The sequence below is a fragment of the Dermacentor silvarum genome, unplaced genomic scaffold, assembly GCF_013339745.2.
Source record: "Dermacentor silvarum isolate Dsil-2018 unplaced genomic scaffold, BIME_Dsil_1.4 Seq927, whole genome shotgun sequence".
NCBI classification, from domain to species: domain Eukaryota; kingdom Metazoa; phylum Arthropoda; class Arachnida; order Ixodida; family Ixodidae; genus Dermacentor; species Dermacentor silvarum.
The window spans coordinates 3298-23318 of record NW_023606979.1 but is presented as its reverse complement, the minus strand read 5'-3'; the positions used below and the strand labels follow the sequence as shown (position 1 = coordinate 23318).

At 44.3% G+C, this 20021-nt stretch overlaps 1 long non-coding RNA gene across 3 annotated transcripts; it reads right to left on the bottom strand.

Annotated features, from left to right (window-relative positions):
- Nucleotides 1-1863: 1863 nt before the first annotated feature.
- LOC119435813 (uncharacterized) lies at nucleotides 1864-11416 on the bottom strand. Of its 3 annotated transcripts, none has more exons than XR_005188900.2 (4): nucleotides 11387-11416; nucleotides 8727-8909; nucleotides 7108-7271; nucleotides 1864-2651 (listed from the first exon to the last, which is right to left on the bottom strand). It is a non-coding gene; the product is annotated as an uncharacterized LOC119435813 (long non-coding RNA). The 3 variants fall into 3 exon arrangements; XR_005188901.2 differs by lacking the exon at nucleotides 11387-11416 and adding an exon at nucleotides 10585-10688; XR_005188899.2 differs by lacking the exon at nucleotides 11387-11416 and having other exon boundaries at nucleotides 8727-9105.
- Nucleotides 11417-20021: the final 8605 nt, after the last annotated feature.

The window sequence follows — 20021 nt, the reverse complement described above, 5'->3', positions numbered from 1 at the left end:
TAAAGATTTCATGGATAATAAAAATATATGTCTCTATAGAAAACATTTGCTGGTTGTCACGTGGTAAACGGAGCATCGCAAGAGAAAGCCGCAGAGACAGAGAGAGAGGGAGAGATACTTTTTCTTGGAAGGCACATATTTCTGCTGGCTTGGATATGACCACTGACAGGCTACTTTGCATAGGGCCATATATTGTTTGGGGGCTAGAAATATATTTCAATAGAATAGGGGAGCGGAATCCTAAAAAAAAACAGTTTGGAGAAGAGTAGAAAAGGAGGTAAAAATAGAGAGTTACTGGAAAACTACTGAAGTGCACCAGTGCTAACATCCAACTACCGCTGGGAGAAGTTTACCCACTAAAAGCTTCGTCGATCTATGCAAAAAGCTCGGAGACAGCTACTAAAGTTATTGTGCTCAAATCAGGTGCAACACACCGTTAAGCCGCCCTGTTCGTTTGTTACCGCTCTCCGGGCCCTAACTACAGCTTTGCATACTTGCTCGGCTGCGGTATCCACGTTCTTACTACGCTCTTGTGGGCAATGCATGCGGTGAAGCCTGCCTGCAGAGTTCTGCGCCTGGTCTGTTATCGCTGTCGGGGGTGGCGCAAGAAATTCGCGGACAGAGGCGTCGTTGCAGTTTTCTTGCGGTAGAGGTCTCCGCGCCTGTCGCAGTTGACGCAACCGATGACGCCATGATGTGGAGAGGGAATGAAATGAAGTTATGACAGCAGTGACAAAAGGAATTGCACCGGCAGTCGTGTTCTGCTTGTCTGAGGGCGAATCTACGCGGCCAACCATTGGTGTTTGTTTGTGCGTGCACACTAAACAATTTCTCACCCATAAGGGTGTAAATCAGCTTGTCCCCAGACGAACACCCTTTGCCACCTATTGGGTGCTTAAAAAAGGGTGCTAGAAAAGGGTGCAGAGGCCAGCACCCTTAAGGAAGGGTGCACAGCATAAAATTTTAAAGGGTGTAGTGGTCGCACCCTTACTAAAGGGTGCTATTTCACCATAACACCCTATAAAATGGGTGCTGGAAGGGTGCTCTACATTGATTCACCCGAGAAGCAAAAGCCGAGGATTGATGTACGACCGCAAATGTGTCCACAAAGGTAGAATGCTCTACTCCGCAGACAATGCCGCGTGACAGGCCGCTTGCTAGCAACTGATATTTGGACAAAACAATGTGTATATATATATATATATATATATATATATATATATATATATATACGTAGTGGGACAATATGCATCTTTCCCATCCATGAATGACACTTGTCACGCATTTCATAAATGTTGTATAGCTATACCTATTTGTGGACCAACATGCACAGCAATCCAAGGCTCCTGCGTACCTGCACACATGCATGCCCAGGAGATGGACGCTTGGTCTCCATTCAGACATGCATGCCATGCAAACAAAAAATTGATTCAGGAAAACAATGCATAGGGACCATTCGTTTCCAAGGAAATATACGATTGTTGAACTGTAACAGTCATATTTCCCTTGCAACAAAGGCAGAGAATATACACTATACAGCACCTGGTCATCTCTTGCTCATTTGAGAAATGCGTGGCACAGGTGGGTTTTTGTACACATAAGATTGCGGAATAGTTTTGGTATCAAAGTAAATTTATTAAGAACAGTCAGTAAAATAACGCAACACAAATACATATCACCTGACCTATTTTAATACAGCATTCAACTTCAAAAAGAACAGTTGCTAACTTTGCATATGGGAAATGATCCGCAGCATCGTGTATACTCCGCTGACCTACCACAACAGTATATGAGATCAGCTTTCGTAACTACGTAATAAGCGAGAAGTACGTATCAACCTTCTAGAGCTTTTATTTTTTTACGACTAGAATCTTGCTTAGTTATTGAAAGTTAAAAAGAGCTAATGATGTAATACAAAAGACAGTTTACCTGTAACATTTAGATAAGAAAGTGTTGAATAGTTTAACCCTTTCTGTAATGCATATGAAAAATGCCAACAGTGACCGAGACCAAGGAACGCCCCACATGGAGAATGCTTCTAAGTTTTAACAATTTGTGGTGCTGACAATAGAAAATTGTTAGTGTAATCATTTTATGGCTGACAGGTAAATGATCAGAAAGCAGAAAACCACATGCTGCCAGTGGGATCCTAACTAACCACATCTGAAAATAATTACACTAATAATTTCCAACTACTAACACTGCAAATAAAAAAAAACGAATAGCGTTGCCATAAGCTTGCCTTGTTATCGGTGACTGTTGGCTTCCTTCATATGTATTGCAGAAATGGTTAGACAAAACAAAACTTGCATCTGAAAATTACAGCTAAACTCATGATGAGGTAACAGTGCACAGCTTCAGCACATTAAACATGGCACACATTTGGCAACATTGTTCAAGAACTTTGTAGCCACTACTCTAGGGGTACTCAATGTGAGCCCAAGGAAAAGGCGCTCCAACACGAGAAGAGTGTTGAACAGCTTGCGGTCGTACTGGATATTGAAGAGCCAGTAAGCAGATAAAACAGCCGCCAGCCCCTCCTCCCCATTTTTCACTGCAAACATCTCGCGGTCCACCTTGATGTGGAGGTCAGCCTCTTCAACGTCTTCTCCAGAAAATACGATGCAAGAGGTTGCAGGAACGCTCGGGTCCTGTAGTGGCAAGAAAAAATATTGCATCATCACCAACAGACCATGAATAGTATATTGTCACCTCTTCCTACTTATTCACCCTTTATAAAGCTATATGCAGGTTATACACGATTTCAATGTAAAAAAACAATGTTAACAATACAAATGGCTAGTTGACACTTATGGACCCAATTTTGGTTTATGCCCGATGCAAATTTTGGGACCACACTCGGCAGTGTCCAGACTTCTTGAGATGGAGGCTTTATTTTATAATAAATATGTTCCACAGGATTTGCTGAGGCTAAAATTTGCACAGAATTTGCTTAATTTAAACATTGCTGAGAACTAAAACAGCGCACTTCTCTTCCAAGCTGTTTTGTGCATGCCATTTTAAATTCCACTTTCACAAAAAAGTGAGTGCATTACAAGGCAGAAGCGAAAATTGCATCCATAATCCTTCATGTGATAACACTGAGGACAACACTGGAAACTATCTGGCATATATATATTGAATAAATAAATACTTTTTGCAATTTAGGAAGGTGATTGGCCCTTACTTGAAAGTGGCATTTTCAGTTCCATTTTTAAAGGAGTAGACACCTTATTTTAGTCGCATGTTTTCTTCTTTTAAATGATGCGGTAGACATAATAAATGGTTGGCCATATGGTATTCGCATTGCCAAATAATTATTATTTGAATTTATTTTCTCATGTTCCAATTTCAGTTTCATCAATCCAACGAGGGCTGTGACGTGCAGTTGAGGTCACGCAAGACATGAAAAAACGACAATATAATCACTGATATAGTTTCAATTCACTACAATGCTTAAACACGTTTCAAGAGCTATAGACCACAAATGATGTATCAGCAGTTATATTGCAGCTTTCTTGCTGTCTTGTGTGACCTAAACACCAACTACACATCACAGGCATCGTTAGGATGAAATCAAAACAAACATCATGGAATAAATTCAATTATAATTATTCAGCGTTCGTAGGCCAATAATACTGGGTGATCATGAATATTAATGTCCAATGCATCATTTAGAAGAAGAAAATATGCATGCAAAAATTTGGTCCTTAAACTATAAATTCTTGGTGAACTATTGTCCTATACAATTTCATGTTATTTCTGGCACCTAGTTCCAAGACATATTTCAGGTTCTTTGTCGCTATTACTTCGTGGTTGCTCGGGCCCTGCTCATCACCACACTTGTAAATGAAGTCTCTCTCCAGTCCATTGGCATTCAAAATTCCAGTAATGTTATGCTTGCTCAGGCCCTGGTCGTCACCCCCCTTGTAAATAAAATAATCTCTTCAGTCCATTGACATTGGAAATGCCAGTAAGGTTAAGCGTATAAAGTCTGAAGACGCAACATGCTGTGCATTCATAATAGTAGCTGGCAGCTCCCCGGGGAACACCTTTATGCTTTTAGAGTACTTGCTTTACGTATTTCTTCACTACTTTGTTTGAAATATGATTCTTAAGATTGTTTTTATATTATTGGCTCCCAAAATTGGGGGAGCCACCTATACAATAGTGCAGCCATTGTCCGTATATGGTATTTATCTACCATGTTTATGTGCCATATGTTGCTAGGTAGCAAATACACAAGATAATAACCAACAATTGCTTAAGAAAAGTAAAAATTTCCTGAAAAGAAACACTGCTTAAAAACATCAGTAAAAACGCAAACAAATGCAAATTATACAGTGGATTCTCTTGCCCAGAGAAGTCATGGCTGCTTCAGGTCCAACGTGATTTATTTGATTTAACCAAGCGCACCACCAGTTGGCAAGTGTTCCCCTCAAGCACTAGCTGTAGAATGAAATCTCAGTGCAGTTTTTGGAACTATCACAGGCGCACCATATGGCAAGGTTTTATGACGTCCCTTACCAGACAGCAGCAGTCCTCGAATAACCATATATTTAGGGAGTAGGACCTTTGGTCATTTTTTTATTCTACAAACTTTTCCTGTGGTTGTTGTCAAGCATGTTTATTTTTTTTCGGTGAATTATTGACGAATGAAATATTGATTTTTTCAAAAGTCACTAAGAATCCAAATCTCAGCGTTCTTGTTCGCGTGAAAAGTTTAACCAGTAATTATCGTGTAATGGTAATGCTTCGAGCTATGCTTGTGGAAGGAATTGCTATCATTAAAAAAATAACACGAATTAAGTAAGGTAGCCAACAGACAAAACCGCAAGTGGAAGTTTTACTTCTCTAAGGACTATAGGCTGACATGTTAGCACTGGCTGGTCACGGTGGGTTCAGCAAATGACATGACGTAAAAAAAACACCCTTTTCCCTTGATGTGCTAGTGAAACTCGTGGAAACTGTTCGAGTTTTTGTGTATATCGAAAGCCTACACACACACCGGCAGATACCTGCAGTTTGGCTCAAACCACTCCATATCCCACAATACATTGGTAGTCGCAACGCAACTGAAAAGACCATCTGCAGTTCAAGAGAGGAGAGAAAAATATAGGAGAAAGCGATTATCATGGACCTCTTGAACAATGGCTACAAAAGAAGCTTCATTCACCACGTGTTGCAACAACTTGACCTGGGCGCCCACACACCCCTCAAACACTTTCCTACACGAACCGTCAGTAATACTGCCTTCCGTCAGCCATCCCTTCGGATCTCCGTCACGTACATTTATGGTATAAGCAAACAGCTAGCATGAGTGCTGGGAAAGGAGGGTATCCATGTTGTGCAAAAACCCACATCAACGCTTCAGCGGCTCATACCACGACTATAAGATCGGCCTCCAAAAGAAGTTCCCATGATTAGTTTACCAGGTGCCTTGTGCCTGAGTGCTACACCTCCTACATCGGTGAGACGAACTTCCCAGAAAGAATTCAGCTGCACAAAAACGATGTAGGCAGTTTCAATGCAGAGCGCAACGCCCTCGCAGAACATTGTGAGAAGCATGACCATCGCATCAACTTTGACGGCACCAGTGTCATTGGCACTAAAGCTAACCACATGAGGAGGCTCTACCTAGAATCGTGGTATATGCAAGCCATGCAAGGAAACCTGAACAAATCCACGGGAGCACTTCCAAGCGTATAACTGCACGACCTTCAAAGCCACCGGCAAGCACGACAACAAAGAGACCTAGACCAGGAAAGGTGGAAAGCACAACACAAGACTGCTCAAGAACGATATGTGTGGTCTTTCCGAGCGTCAGTTTTAAATTAAATCAAATCTTGGCTGGAGAGTCGTCCTTTACTGACAATTTTTTTAATAAGCCTGACAGACTTCTGTAGATGTTTACCTTTATAACTAAGATATGCACTCGCGTGTGCACTGCAGGTGTTGCAAAAATGGTGCGCTGCACTTTGACAGTGCTAACATTCTAGATGAAAGCAAAGATCACACGTAAACTCCTGGAAGCGCATCATACGAGGAAAAGATGCAATACCTCCGTGAGCAAAGCTTCAGTTTTCTTGTACAGATCAAAATAAGACCTTTTTCTGCCTCAAGATAAGATGCACCTTAGAGTGTATGTCGGCCCTAAGTTCACCATTGGGACACGTCTTTCGTTTTGCATTGTGTGCATGCATGCACGATGCAGCGTTTATATTTAGCCTGCCATGTTGCAAGAAATTGTTTGCGAGGTCTTGCGCTGCAGTTATGTCCTCGAAAAATCTAGTTTTTTCAGAGATCACGTGGACCTGACTACGCAGACTGAGAACTTATCTTCACAGGAATTCAGGTCGGCCATTTAAAAGTCGTTTATTCCTTTTTAATGGGCCCAGATATCTGTTCCGATATAAATTAAGCTTGCCGTGTTTGACGCAGAACTATCACAGTAAAGCACAGTGCGTTTATGATGAATTTTGAGCTAAGCTCATGGGTACTAAACATTCATTGTAGCAGAACAAACTCGCAAGAAACTTATCTGCTCTTGCACAAAGATGACAGACCATTAAGTTCTTTGACATTGAAAGACAGAATCCGAAGTGCTGCAACTGTTAGGATGCCTCCAAAGCGAAAGGTTTATAGCGAACACTTTAATGCACTTGTTTAGTATCTTCCTAAAGTTCCCTAAATCTGTGACAAAGGTTGGTTTTGAAAACTATTAACGCTGTGATTTTCTGTCACTAAAAGCAAATGAACACTGGTGCTAGGGTAACATCCCCTTATTTATGTCGACTGCACCTTGAAGACCTTTCCCGTCAAGAATATTCTGTGCCTGCCATGGCACAGAATATTCTTGATCTACGCATGTAACTGTGCAACACTACGCCAGTTTATTTCCATTCCACAGATCAAACAACCTACCATTAAAGAATTTAAGTTTTAGAGAAGATATGAGTTGAAAACCTGAAGAACTGTCTTAAAAGAACCAAATAATTGAACACAGATGTACTCTAATGTTATGCCTATGAGACGAAACCCTGCAAAAATAATGTCACGGAGTGTAGGTCTAAAAGCTGCCGATGAAGCCTTTGTAACAGTACTCACGTCGTGTTCGCAGCCTCTCCGGTGACATCTCACGAGCCTTTTGAAGTGATGCCATTACACTTGCTTCGCAAGGGATGTGTTTCATTTCTGCCATTTTCACAATTTTGTTGATCCCTTTTGCAATACAAGGTGATGGGTCAATCTTAGTCAGTCTTGCAAAGTCACTGCAAAATTGCAAAAAAAGATGTGTCCGAAGTGCACTACAAGAACCAAGCAAATACATAGCAGTTATTTTTACCATCATGTTATCTACAAGCACACAATTTACATTGAAGATTTGGCAAACGACAGATGTAAACAATCCAAGTGAGCACTCTGACCTCACGAAATAGAAATGGCATTTTTCTTCTGAAGGTGTATGAGAAACTGAAAATTTCTAGTCACACAGAAAAGAAAACCAAGTTATGGTGCTCATTGTTTACTCTTTTTTTATTGAAATAAAAATGAATCGAGTTGTCCCCATGTCTTAGCCACCACTACCCTTTTTCGCTTAACACAGAAAAGTTTTAAAAAATTGTCGCAGTTTCACCCGAAAGGCGAAGCATCAATTGCGATAGCAAATTAGTAGAGAGCTATACGGAGTAAGCATAGTAGTTTTATCAGCTGTATAAATTTGGACATGCAGCAGCATCAGCAACGCGCAGTACTGTTGTCGACGCCGTCGTCGTGCCCGCGTTCGCACCGAACGTGCCCGGCGTTGGTGACTGTTGCCGGTGCCTCTGCGGGTGGCTCGGAGGTTTTCGATGAGATCTGAACAGGACACTCGTCGAGCAGCGCCGGAAGTCTTTACCCACCTTCTGTCTCCCAACGTTTTTACATAAATAGGGATTTGGTGCGGCAGCTAAACGTCGCCTCCCCTCCCTCCTTTCCCCCACCCCCCGGCCTTTCACGCCATGGAAGAAGTCGTATTTGCTCTATATATATATATATGGTGATTGTAAAGGAGAAAAGAGATGCTTAATTCTGCAGCCCTTCATGGAGCACAGCGCAGAAGCGCGTTTGTCTTCCGCCATGTGTTCGCTCGCCATGAAAGTGCGCGTCCCTCGCGCCCTTTCAGTCGCACATACAGCATACGGCGATTTCATCACCGTTGACGTCATACGGAACCTCACGGCGACGGCAGAAATCCGCTTTGGAGTGTCCATGTAATTGCTATCGCAATAATAAAAAAGAAAGTCTTGCTTTCGGTAAGTTCAAAAGTTATCTCTTCAACACAGTTCTCTAGTATTTTTCACACATAAGCACTATGCACACACACACACAATGTAGTTCAGTCAGTATTCATCACAAATGCCAGTGTCTTCATACAAGCGTTGAACGACTTTCATTGCTTTGTGGTGTACCTTTTGATGGCCAAGCGTCTGTGGCGCAAGGACAGCCTTGGTGACATAGCTAATGAGTCTTCTGCCCGAATACATTAGAGCACTAACTTTTTCATCAGATAAATATGTAGAGAGCAGTAGTCTTTTTTTTAGTACACTAGAACATGTGTGTGCATTAAAATTAGTTTTTAAACCATTTACAAAAGCTCTAGTTCTTTTTGAATGCAGCCGCCTCCACAACCATGCAGGCTAAGTTAATGTAAATGCTGTTTCATACATAGTAGCAAAAGTACTTACCCTCTCAAAGCTCATCATGTATGGGTACTTCCTCTTCGCCTCATGAATATTATTTATCAAGGCCATCCTTTCATTGATTTGATCCTCGTTAGGGGAGCATTTGTGACATTCACAACTGAGCCAGTCCGTGTGCATTGCAAAACTTGTTTCGTCTTCTCCGGCTATTGTAGAGATAGCAACATCCTGAGGGAAGCAACACCAATATAGCTGATTGCAGCATAAATACACCTGCACTATGCAAGGAAATATTTCAGTAATGTTCAAGAGGTATTGTCAAAAGTTAACGGCCTCATTTACAATCCTTTTTATGTGATACATTTACACCAACACACAACTACGTAGGATTTCGTCAACCATGAAAATAGCTAATTAGGTGGATTAACATATGGCCTTGTTCCCACCTGCTAGACAGGCAGCAAACCCACAAAGGACTGTGGTCGAGCACCAAATAACTTTATTAGTATCCCAAAGGCCTCGTTTCAACTGTATCCTTGCATTTTGTTGCAATTGGTCTTTCTGATTTATGGTATTTAGTTTTGCCTAGCTAAATTGATTTGTTAAATATTTGGCCAGCCTAAATTGAATCACGAATCCAAAATACTTTGATACCACCTCAAAACAGAGAGCACTAAAAAGACAGAATTAAATTCTGAGCGCTTCTACTCAGTGAAAATTAGAAATAGTTGAAAGCATTATCAAATGAAAATACTACGGTCACCATTAGCTTGCTACACGTCATCCTAGATAAACAAATCAACATATTGTATTTCACTGCGGAATGCCCCCCACGATCTTTTGCACTTTGTGCCACTGGAGCTCCACTGTGGCTGTTTCTTCACTGCCCTTCCTGCGTGACCCAAACTTCGTGTGGTTCTCGCCCACACAACCATCCCTAGGGAGAACTCTTCGCTGATTCTTGAATCTGTAGCGCAAGGCTACCTTCCAGGAGTCCCGCGAGTTGCATGAACAATAGAATAATATTGTGCTCCAATTCAGAGGTCACTTATTGTAAAGGGCCAAATGAAATGTTTAGTAAGCATCATAGAAACAAGGAAAAGGCAAAGCAGTGCAAACAACACAAATGACAGAACACATGCTGATACTACCAATTGAAAGTGGTTTTATGATCATGTGCAATAAGTTCTCTCAAGAAAGAACAGAAAGATTAATGACACCCCAAAAAACAAAAGTCAGACACAATTTCTGAGAGAAAAGAACTTAAGATTTCAGGTAGAGCAGTTTCTTTACGAGTGTGGTCGAAGGCGGGCTGACGCAAGTCACTCCTCTCATGTAGATGATGAAAGCTTCATAGGTTTCCCTAGGTGTTTTTCCTTGATATTAAAACGCACGTCTGGTGAAGCTTCTGTCCGCAGTTATTACGTTTGGAGTGTATGGGAATATTGCTCTCTGTTCCAGCCTCAATGAATTTGTACGCTCAAGGATTTTTACGATAATGGATGTGCCCAGAATCACATTGTCTAGAATCCCCACAGCTGGCTGCCCCAAGTAAAATAACAATTTACTTACACTCTACTTTCTACTACGTCCCTCAGTTGCGGGCTGTAAGCACACAGTAAGCAACTTACTACATCTCGAACTTTCTTACCAGCAAAACTATTTTATCATCTCAACAACAAAGATCACAAAAATTTTCGCGGTGCTCCAAATGCTCTGATGTATACAATGTGCAAAATACGCATGCTGCCACTCCAACCACGTTCCACCTACATATGCTCTTGTCATTATCAAACAGCAGATGCAAAACACGTAGCAGGTGCATTTGAAGTGGAAGCGTGCTCTAACTGTCTTCAAATTTTTAACGAAATTTAAGCTAGTTTAAGGCAATACATGCACATACCTCGACAGCCCCACGGGGGGTCTTCAGAAAAGTTCTAGCATCTTTTGGAAGATTCCGGAAAAACCCGTGTGCTCTTAGAAGTCGGAGAGGCGGTGTCAGGGACCTGTGAGTAATGTTACATTGTAGAGCCACTTTGCAAGCGAAGCTGCAAAATTTTAGCTGCTAGTGCTTTGGCTTCCTGCCCGTTCTGCGGTTTCCAGCACGTCAGCGTTAAATACATCGGAAAACCGTTCTTCTGAATCCTCACCGGCTTCGGATAGTCACCAGTCGACGGAAACCTCCGCATTACGATCTGAACAATGAGTTGCTTTCTGTGCAACCTGGGCCGGTATTTTGTAGTGATACCTTATCGTTTATTTACTAGTCTTAACATCCACCACTCACGGCCAGCTGATCCAGTTGATAACGTGAACGGACCGTCGCTCTGACCACTGACCAAGCGCGAAAAGCGTGAAGGGGCATTAGCATCCCCCGGAAAGGCATCGCTACAAAATACCAGCCTTGAACAATAGACTGTAGCCGCGCTACTGCTAACAGGCGTTGCGCTTACTGCACTGAAGCTAGGGTACTCGCTTTTGGAGTAGCTCGCTTGCGGTTCACTTTTGGGCACACTACTGCTAGCCCGTCGCGAACGCTTACTGAGCTGCCGGTACGCAAGGCTGTCGCCGGCCTCGACAGGCTGGCCAAGCGCTTCAAACAATTCGGCAACCTCACGGCGTGCTCTGCTCTTGACATATCTCAACATAGTGTTCATAATCAATACACATACGCGTGCTAGCTGCGCTAACAAACGTTTACTTACCGTTACGAGACAAAGGGCTGCTCTTCCCACCGGAGCTCACATCGCGTCTTCTGTGCCGCCACTTTCGATGTTGCGATAAACAGGGGCCGTATTCTTAAACGTTCGCCTAGGCGAAATTTCGCCTAGGCGAAATCAGCATGCGCGCCGATTGGCTGGTTGAGCAAATTGAATGACGTCGGGCTCAACCACCCAATCAGCTCATCCAATTTTGCTAAAACAGCCAATCGGCGCACGCCTGAAAGCGAAAAAAGAAATTTCGCCTAGGCGAACGTTTCAGAATACGGCCCCAGACGTTCAAAGCTTGCGGTTCGTACGACTTTCCGATCGGTGGGCACTCTGGAGGACGCCAGTGACGATCACGCAGCCCCAGCCCCAACAGCAATTCAAAAAACTAATGCAAACACGCGACTTCAATTTCACTCCGGCGCGCTAGCACGCGCCCTAAAGGACACTAATAAAGTTATTCATCCATCCATCCATCCGAGAAGAATGATGCCATCGCAACGCAAATACGCCGCCAAAGCAGGCGGAAGGAAAACGCGAGACGTTGCGCCACAGCTGCTTCTTGCCAATTCTTCTTTATAATTGTTACTATAATTACGGTATTGCTTTATAATATTAAATGTAATATTATGTAATAATAATTATACAAAAAAACGCAACGTTCAGAAGGTTTATTTTTAAAGTATAAACGAAAAGCTGTTGATTATTGTAGGCGCCATTTTGTTAAGGACAATTTACAGGACTTTGGCGTGAAATTTGAAATATTACGTTCATTTGCTAGAAAAAGTTTTTCGAAGAAACAAACATTTAGCACAATACTAATACCGATTGCTATACCTACACGTGCACCAACCAAAAATTATCGAATTGGGGTAGGCAAGAGGTAAAGGCGAACTTTGGATGCAATGATTTATAGCGCGTCGAAACAAAAAGATAGCAATTATGTAATATTTTTATATTTCAGGGAACTGTCACTACTTGAGATTATTTAAACCAGTAGGTTGTGATCTAAACTATACAAAAGCAACAAAATTAACAACACAATTATATTAAAATAGGGCATCAGATATTAAAATAATAAAATAAAATAGCACAGCAATTATATAATAGAGATTTAGACACAATGTCGTGTGCAATATTACGAGGCTGCGCCGGGAATATGCCTATATTATGGAGTGGATTGCAGATAAGCCTTGAAGGTCAATCATATAAATTAACACGACAGCGTTAAGGACCCCGTGTCGCAGAAAATGCGCGTAAGCGCCGGCGTCCGTGGTAGAGAAAATCATCCCGGACCACCCCGACCGCGCAGGCCCTTCGTGTGGCGCAAGGTGTTAGTGAACAAAAATTGAATTTCTCACAGTAAAATCCGTCAGAAAAAAATGGTAAAGTACGACTTAACCACAACCTACAGCCATGGTGGCATCGGATTATAATTTGAATGTACGAGAAAACAATTCTGGTACTAGGAAACGCAAACAAAAACCCCTTTTCCAGCATTTTTACTATACCAACAGTGGCGCGCTCCGGTAGTTTACTTGCTAAAATCCTATCCAGATGTCGCTCGCATCCTCGACAAGGTCAAATTGGAACTTAGCCTGCCTAATGCGTTCTGAACACGTGCGGGCGCGTCGGGGCAATAGCAAACAATTAATAAAATAATTAAAAAGGTCCCAGGGCCTTCACATTTTAATATAAGACCACTTATATTGCCCCTGTAAAAACGTCTTCCCAGCAACCCATTTCTGTTTAAAAGTGAAGACCACTTTAAGGGGATTTGTGTAAGTTTGGTCTTTTAAGCTGGATTTCCCACATTCTGTGTTGCAGTGAAGTCTAGTCATAAAGAAAAATGCGATGCGAACGGGGCCCGATAGCTCTATCGCCTTCCACTCTTAACGGCGAAGCTTAAGCTTCCCTCCATTTTTTTTTGCTGCCCGAGATTTCAATATAATTCTTAATTACTTAAACATCTCAGGCATTAAAATATATTATACTATAGCACTTCCTAACGTCGGGGTAAATCTATTCGTAATTTCATATCCCTAACTTCGGGCGTGTTAAATATTCATAATAACAATAATAATAATAATAATAATAAAAACCCAATAATAACAATAACAGTGCACACCGCGTAAGTGCATACATACATACATTCATACATACATTCTGCACGCCTACGAAAAGTAGGAGGTATGGTTCAAGTGCTAAGTGCACCAATTAATTTTATGGTGCCTGAATGATATCCTATGTACATCCATAGTACGTTATCTGGTAGTCTAACATTCATGTAGATATACATCTTTAGACATCCATGCATTTCCTTATAAAAAGGTACCTACTCGAGACGTAATATGTACGTCACCTCAAGACGTTGACGTTGGGATCAATTATAGACCTTGAAGAGAGGTTCGTGGTTCACTGGGTATGACTGAGATGTCGGCTTTTTATATTTTGTGAATCTCCGAAATCTATGTGGAAACAGAAGGTGCACCCTTCACTGCAAGAAAATTTATCACTTGTATTTGCCGCTGCTATATATTTGCACGAGCAATATGCATATGGAATTACAATGCATTTTCGAAGGATGACATAACAAGCTCGTATTTTGCAAGACAAATAAATATTTATCATTGCACAAAAGCCATATTGTGTTCCCGTTGTCCTGTTGGTTTAATCTTTCTTTATAACCTGTGTACAAATATACTACACTACATGTACAGTCGTAGACAAAAGTTTGTAGGCCACGTGTTCTGCAAACGAAGCTGATAGATTTATTAACCGCTGGCTGGAGGCCGCACTTGCGGTGAAAGTCAAAATGTTGTTATTTCAGCTCCCCAAGTGCCGTACACAGCCGACGGTAATGAGCTTGCGCGTCATGCTTGGTCAGCGCCGGTCGCACGCCGCAGAGGTTGACGCTGCACGAGCGCCAGGAAAAAACTGGACCTTCCCCTCGGCCGGACGCTGCCGGCGCTCAGCCGATCACTACTTTAGCAAGGCTCCTATAGTGAGGCCGCGGTGGCTAGCCAGGCGACCGCTAAAAGCTATCCGCTTCGTTTTCTGATCACGTGGTCCACAAAATTTTGTCCCATACTGTACACCCTTATGAGCACTTAAGCACCCATTTGTTATAGCACCCTTCTTGCACCCTCGTTTACACCCTTCCGGTAAATGCACCCTTTGCGTCTTGCTCGAAGGGTGCTCCGGCCCAAATAGGGTGCTCGGAGGGTGTGCAGTGGGGTGTAAATTTAGGGAGCACCCTATTTTACACCCTTAAGGGTGAGAAATTGTTTAGTGTGCAGTCTGGCCTATATACTGTTGGTCGCAGACTTCACAATGAAGCATGTAGATCACATTGCTGCTGTCACAATTTAGAGGTTCCTTAATTTTGAATGTGAAATCAGAGGAAGTAGCCTTAGCAAGACATGTTGAAGTCATGTGCTTAGAGACCTTGCAGCTAGGTTTACCACAAGGTCTGCAGCCTGATTCTATGTTTTGAACCATGGTTGTTCTAGCTCTGACGAGGATATCTCTTAGATTCCTTCCCCGGCGATAGACAACTCGGGGTGGCTCTGTGAAAATTGAAGACAAACGTGTGCTCTGCTGAATGATATTAAAGTGCTTGGCTAGAATGTTGTTCACGTGCGGTAACGTAGATGAGTAGGTGAGGATAAGGTTGGTTTGGTTTTTCGGATGGCGGGGCTTTGAGCCCGTCAAAATTTCATTTCTGTCTAAGGCTTGTGCTCGGCTTATAGCATCATCAACGATACGTTCCGGGTAGTGCTTCGCCACCAGGGCCGTTCTGAGTTCCTTTGCATGACATTGGAAGTCTTTCTCGGCCTGTGAATACGGGATGGCTTTCTTGCAATGTTGTGGATGGCTACTTTTGAAATGAAGATATTGGTGGCGGTCTGTTGGCTTTTTATATAAGGTTGTGAATATGCGATTATCTTTAATTTGTACCGTGATATCAAGAAAGTTTACAGCTGATTTAGCTGTAACTTTTTTGTAACTGATTTAGCTGTAACTGATTTAGCTGTAATTTAGCTTTCCTTTAACTCGCTCCGTCTCTCTTCTTTTTTGGGGGGGCATGTTCAACTTAACATGACAGGCGTGTCCGACAAATGTGCATGTCAAACACGCTTAACAGCGACCCATAATGGGGACCGTATCAAGCATTTGTCCACTGCCAATAATGACAAGCACGCGTCGTGAAGAACCCCGCTACCAACAAGGAATCTCCCTGCCATTGGCTCTCTCTAGGATTTTTTTTATTATTTATTTATGTATTTTTTTGTGTGAGCGTTGCTCTCGCTATCTGTCCTTTCTCACTTTTTTTGGCGCCTTCTTTCTCTACCTGAAGATATAAAAACACTGTTGCGAGAATTTCCTGTATCCCTTGAAAAAGGTCGGTCCACCGACCGAAACTGTTGGGTAAATAATAAACCTAAGATAACCGCTAAGTTGTGCTTCTGATTTTCCTATATATATATATATATATATATATATATATATATCATAAGAAGCCAACAAACAATGACACCTAGGACCACATAGGTGAAATTACTTGTACTTACTAATTGAATTAAAGAAATGATAAATAAATGGAAATGACAATGGATGAAAGAACAACGGTCCGCAGATGAGGAACGATCCCACGTCTTCTCATCACATGTGCGATGCCCTTACCATTGAGCTACCGCGGAGCCACTTTCCCAACCACTTTCTGGGGTATTATGCTTTACAACTAGAACTAACCCTGGGAGTGTTAGCCAGCGCCGCCACTCACAAACCATGGCGGTGGATGTGAAATATCCTTTCTGCCGCAGGCGTCACGAGCACGGGATCTTTTTAGGTGATGGCCACTGATCAGTAAACGCACATATGCTACCTGAAGGTATCAATTTTGCCAGATTCCAGCTCTCGTTGTGTAATGAACGAGATGAAAGGGAACCGAGGGGCCCCATTTTTATTAATCATATCATAAGAAGCCAACAAACAATGACACCACGGACAACATAGGGGAAATTACTCGTGCTTACGAATTGAATTAAAGAAATGATAAATTAATGGAAATGAAAACGGTTGAAAAAGTTGTCGCAGTTGCACCCGAAAGGCGAAGCATCAATTGCGATAGCAAATTTGTAGCGAGCTATACGGAGTAAGGATACTATTTTTATCAGCTGTAGAAACTTGGACATTCAGCAGCACCGGAAACACGCAGAACTGTTCTCGACGCCGTGGGAGTTTTGCCCGCGTTCGCAGAAAACTCGTGCGGCGTTGGTGACTGTTGACGGAGCCTCTGGGGGTGGCTCGGAGGTTTTCGACGAGATCAGAACGGGACACTCGTCGAGCAGCGTCGGAAGTCTTTACCACCTTCTCGCCTCACAACGCTTGCATATAAATAGGCACTTTGATATGATAAATGATAAGTGGTTCTTGAGGGAAAGGGAAAGGTTGACGCTATCTTCTGCAGCCCTTGAGGGAGCACGGCTCAGATTCTTTGCGCCGCAGCTAAACGTCGCCTCTCTATACTCCCCCTCCCCCCCAAGCCTTTCGCGTTTCTGAAGAAGTCGCGTTTGCTTTTTTACATATATGGTGATTGTAAAAGAGGAAAGAGACGCTTAATTCTGCAGACCTTAAGGGAGCACGGCGCAGAAGGCGCGTTTGTTCTCCGCCGTACGTTCACTCCCCGTGAAAGCGCGCGTCCCTCGCGTCCTTTCACTCGCACATACCGCGTTCGGCGCGCGGCGACGATTTCATCGTCTTTGACGTCATACGGAACCTCACGGCGACGGCGACGCCGACGGCAGAAATCTGCTTTGGAGTGTCCATATAATTGCTATCGCAATAAAAACAACTGTCCGCAGGTGGGGAAAGAACCCACGTCTTCGCATTACAGTGTGCGATGCTCTCACCATTGAGCCACCCCGGAGCCGTTTTCCCATCCACTTTCTGGAGTATTTCCCCTATGTATATATATATATATATATATATATATATATATTGTGGCGTTTATTACGCACGTCTTCTTCATCTGTATATTATCGTCATCATCCTACGTTGCGCGATCCTCATCTTCAGTTATGTGTGATCATCATCATCATCGAGTGTGTGCTTTTGCTGGTTCGCTCCCAAGTACTCGGGCCGAATAAACGTTGTGCCAACAGAGACGTCATAAGTGGTGGAGGAGCTCTTTGATCCTCAGTCCTCTGCCCGCTCAGTCTACCCCCTGGAGCTACGTTCAGGCCGCCGCTTGCGCCCACTGTCCACTAGCATGTCTCAGGACGCACCACCTTCCACTTCTACCGCTACCGTTCTGACACCACCAGCCACCTCTTACATCCTAAGCCACCACCAGCGTGACCCCCATCTCTTCGCTGGTCTTCGTGAAGAAGATGTGGAGGACTGGCTGGCAGACTACGAGCGAGTAAGTTCCGCTAATCATTGGGACGACACCAACAAGCTCCGCCATGTCTCCTTCTACCTGACGGGTGTGGCGAAGACATGGTTCTTCAACCACTAGATAGACTTTACTGACTGGGCTGCCTTCAAGCAGCAGCTGCGCCAAGTATTTGGTACACGGGCCGTTCGTTCTATCATTGCAAAGAAAACCCTCGATCGATTCTCGCCAACAGCAGCCAGGCGAGTCTTGCACATCGTACATAAAGGATGTTCTTGCGCTTTGCCGCCGTGTGAGTTCTTCTATGCCAGAGTCAGACAAAGTGCGCCACAATCTGAAAGGCATTAAATCTGTCGCCTTCAATGCTCTTGCCATCAAGAACCCCGCTACAATCGCTGACATTGTCACAACGTGTCAGCGCCTGGACGAACTTGAGTCTGTTCGCCTTCAGCCGGACGTTGGCGACTATTCTTCTACAGCGGACCCACATCTGCGTGTCATGATACGAGCTATGATACGCGAAGAATTACAGTCAATGGGCTTGTCGTCACCGTCCGTGTGCCCCAGCGCGCCTTCTAGCGCAGCCTTGCGTGACATCATCAGGGATGAACTGGTGTGCTTGACCTGCTCCACGCACGTGCAACCCTCCGTCTCTCGTCCCCGACCAACGTACGCGGAAGTTGCTGCCACGCCTCCAGGCAACGTCAACTCCACGGTGCCGCTACCCACGTACGCGTCGGTTGCTGCCGCGCCGCCAGTAAACATCTCGTCGATGCCGCCCGAGCTCTCCTCAGCCCATTTGACTGCACTGACTCACGGAGCACCCAGCCCCCTGTACTATCCGCCATGGCATCCGTCACGTCCCACGTGCTATTACTGCGGCTATCGCGGCCATATATCACGTTTCTGCCGCAAGCGCCAGCAGGACGAGCGTCGGGGATACATCTCTGAACGCAACTTTTCCGGTGGAGTCTCTTCCCAAAGCCGGCGTTTCTCTTCAACTCCGCCCCGCTCTCTTTCTCCGCCCGCAGCGACTGAAGACCGAAGCCCTTACCGTTCAGCCAGACGCCGCTCCCCTTCGCCGTTCCGCCGCTCCACGTCCCCACTACGGCCCGTCTCCCTCAACTCCAACATTCGTCCGCAAAACTAAGCGATGCAGTTTTTGGAGGACAAGCTGCATACGACACCAGGACTGATATTCCTCCAGCGCGCCCGTCCAATATGCTCTCGGTGTTTGTCCAAGGAGTGCCCGTCGATGCTTTGGTGGACACAGGTGCGACAATTTCTGTTATTCACGCCGATTTATGTTCCCGTCTAAGGAAAGTCACGACGCCATACGATGGACCGACGCTAGTTGCAGCCCAAGGGGACCCTGTTCGACATTTCGCTCTTTGCACTGCCCGTGTCCTGATCGATGATATCCTGCACCATATACAATTAGCTGTGCTGTCCCCGTGCGCTCATCAACTTATTTTAGGGTGGGATTTTCTCTCTTCTGCGTCCGCGGCTATTTGTTGTGGCCAACGCGTCGTCCATCTTACGGACACCGACTTCGTACTTGGGGAAGACAGGTACACACCGTTGCACCTGATCGCTGCGGAAGATACCGAACTGCCTCCCGGCCGACAGCGCATGATTACCATTATGTCGACCGATATCGACCATGGTGACGTCTTGGTGTTGCCCTCTTCCCGTTGCCTTCATAAAGGCATCGCTTTTGCACCAGGTGTGGTTCGATTTTACAATGGCTCGGCGCCAAGAACGCGACATTGGAGAAAATTCTCCTTCCGCAAAGCACGACAGTAGCTTGCGCGGCCGACCCAGGGCCTGTATGCGTCGTGCCCCTTACGACTATGTCTTCCAAAGACCGTTCTACTTGTGCTACTGCTTCTCCCTCCGCCCTTACTGCAGCCATCAGCAGTGACTTGCCACCTTCACAGATTCAGCAGCTGCTTGCTCTGTTGAACACACACGCAAATTCTTTTGATGTCCATTCGTCGACTCTGGGCCAAACCACAGCTGCAGCGCATCGCATTCAGACAGACGAAGCGTCGATAGTGCGCCGTCGCCCGTACCGCGTGTCCCTAGCCGAGCGGAAAATCGTAGAAGAAAATGTCGCGGACATGTTACAACAGAAGGTCATCCGGCCCTCAGCTAGCCCTTGGTCATCTCCGGTTGTTTTAGTGCGGAAAAAAGACGGTTCCGTGCGCTTTTGTGTCGATTACCGGGCCC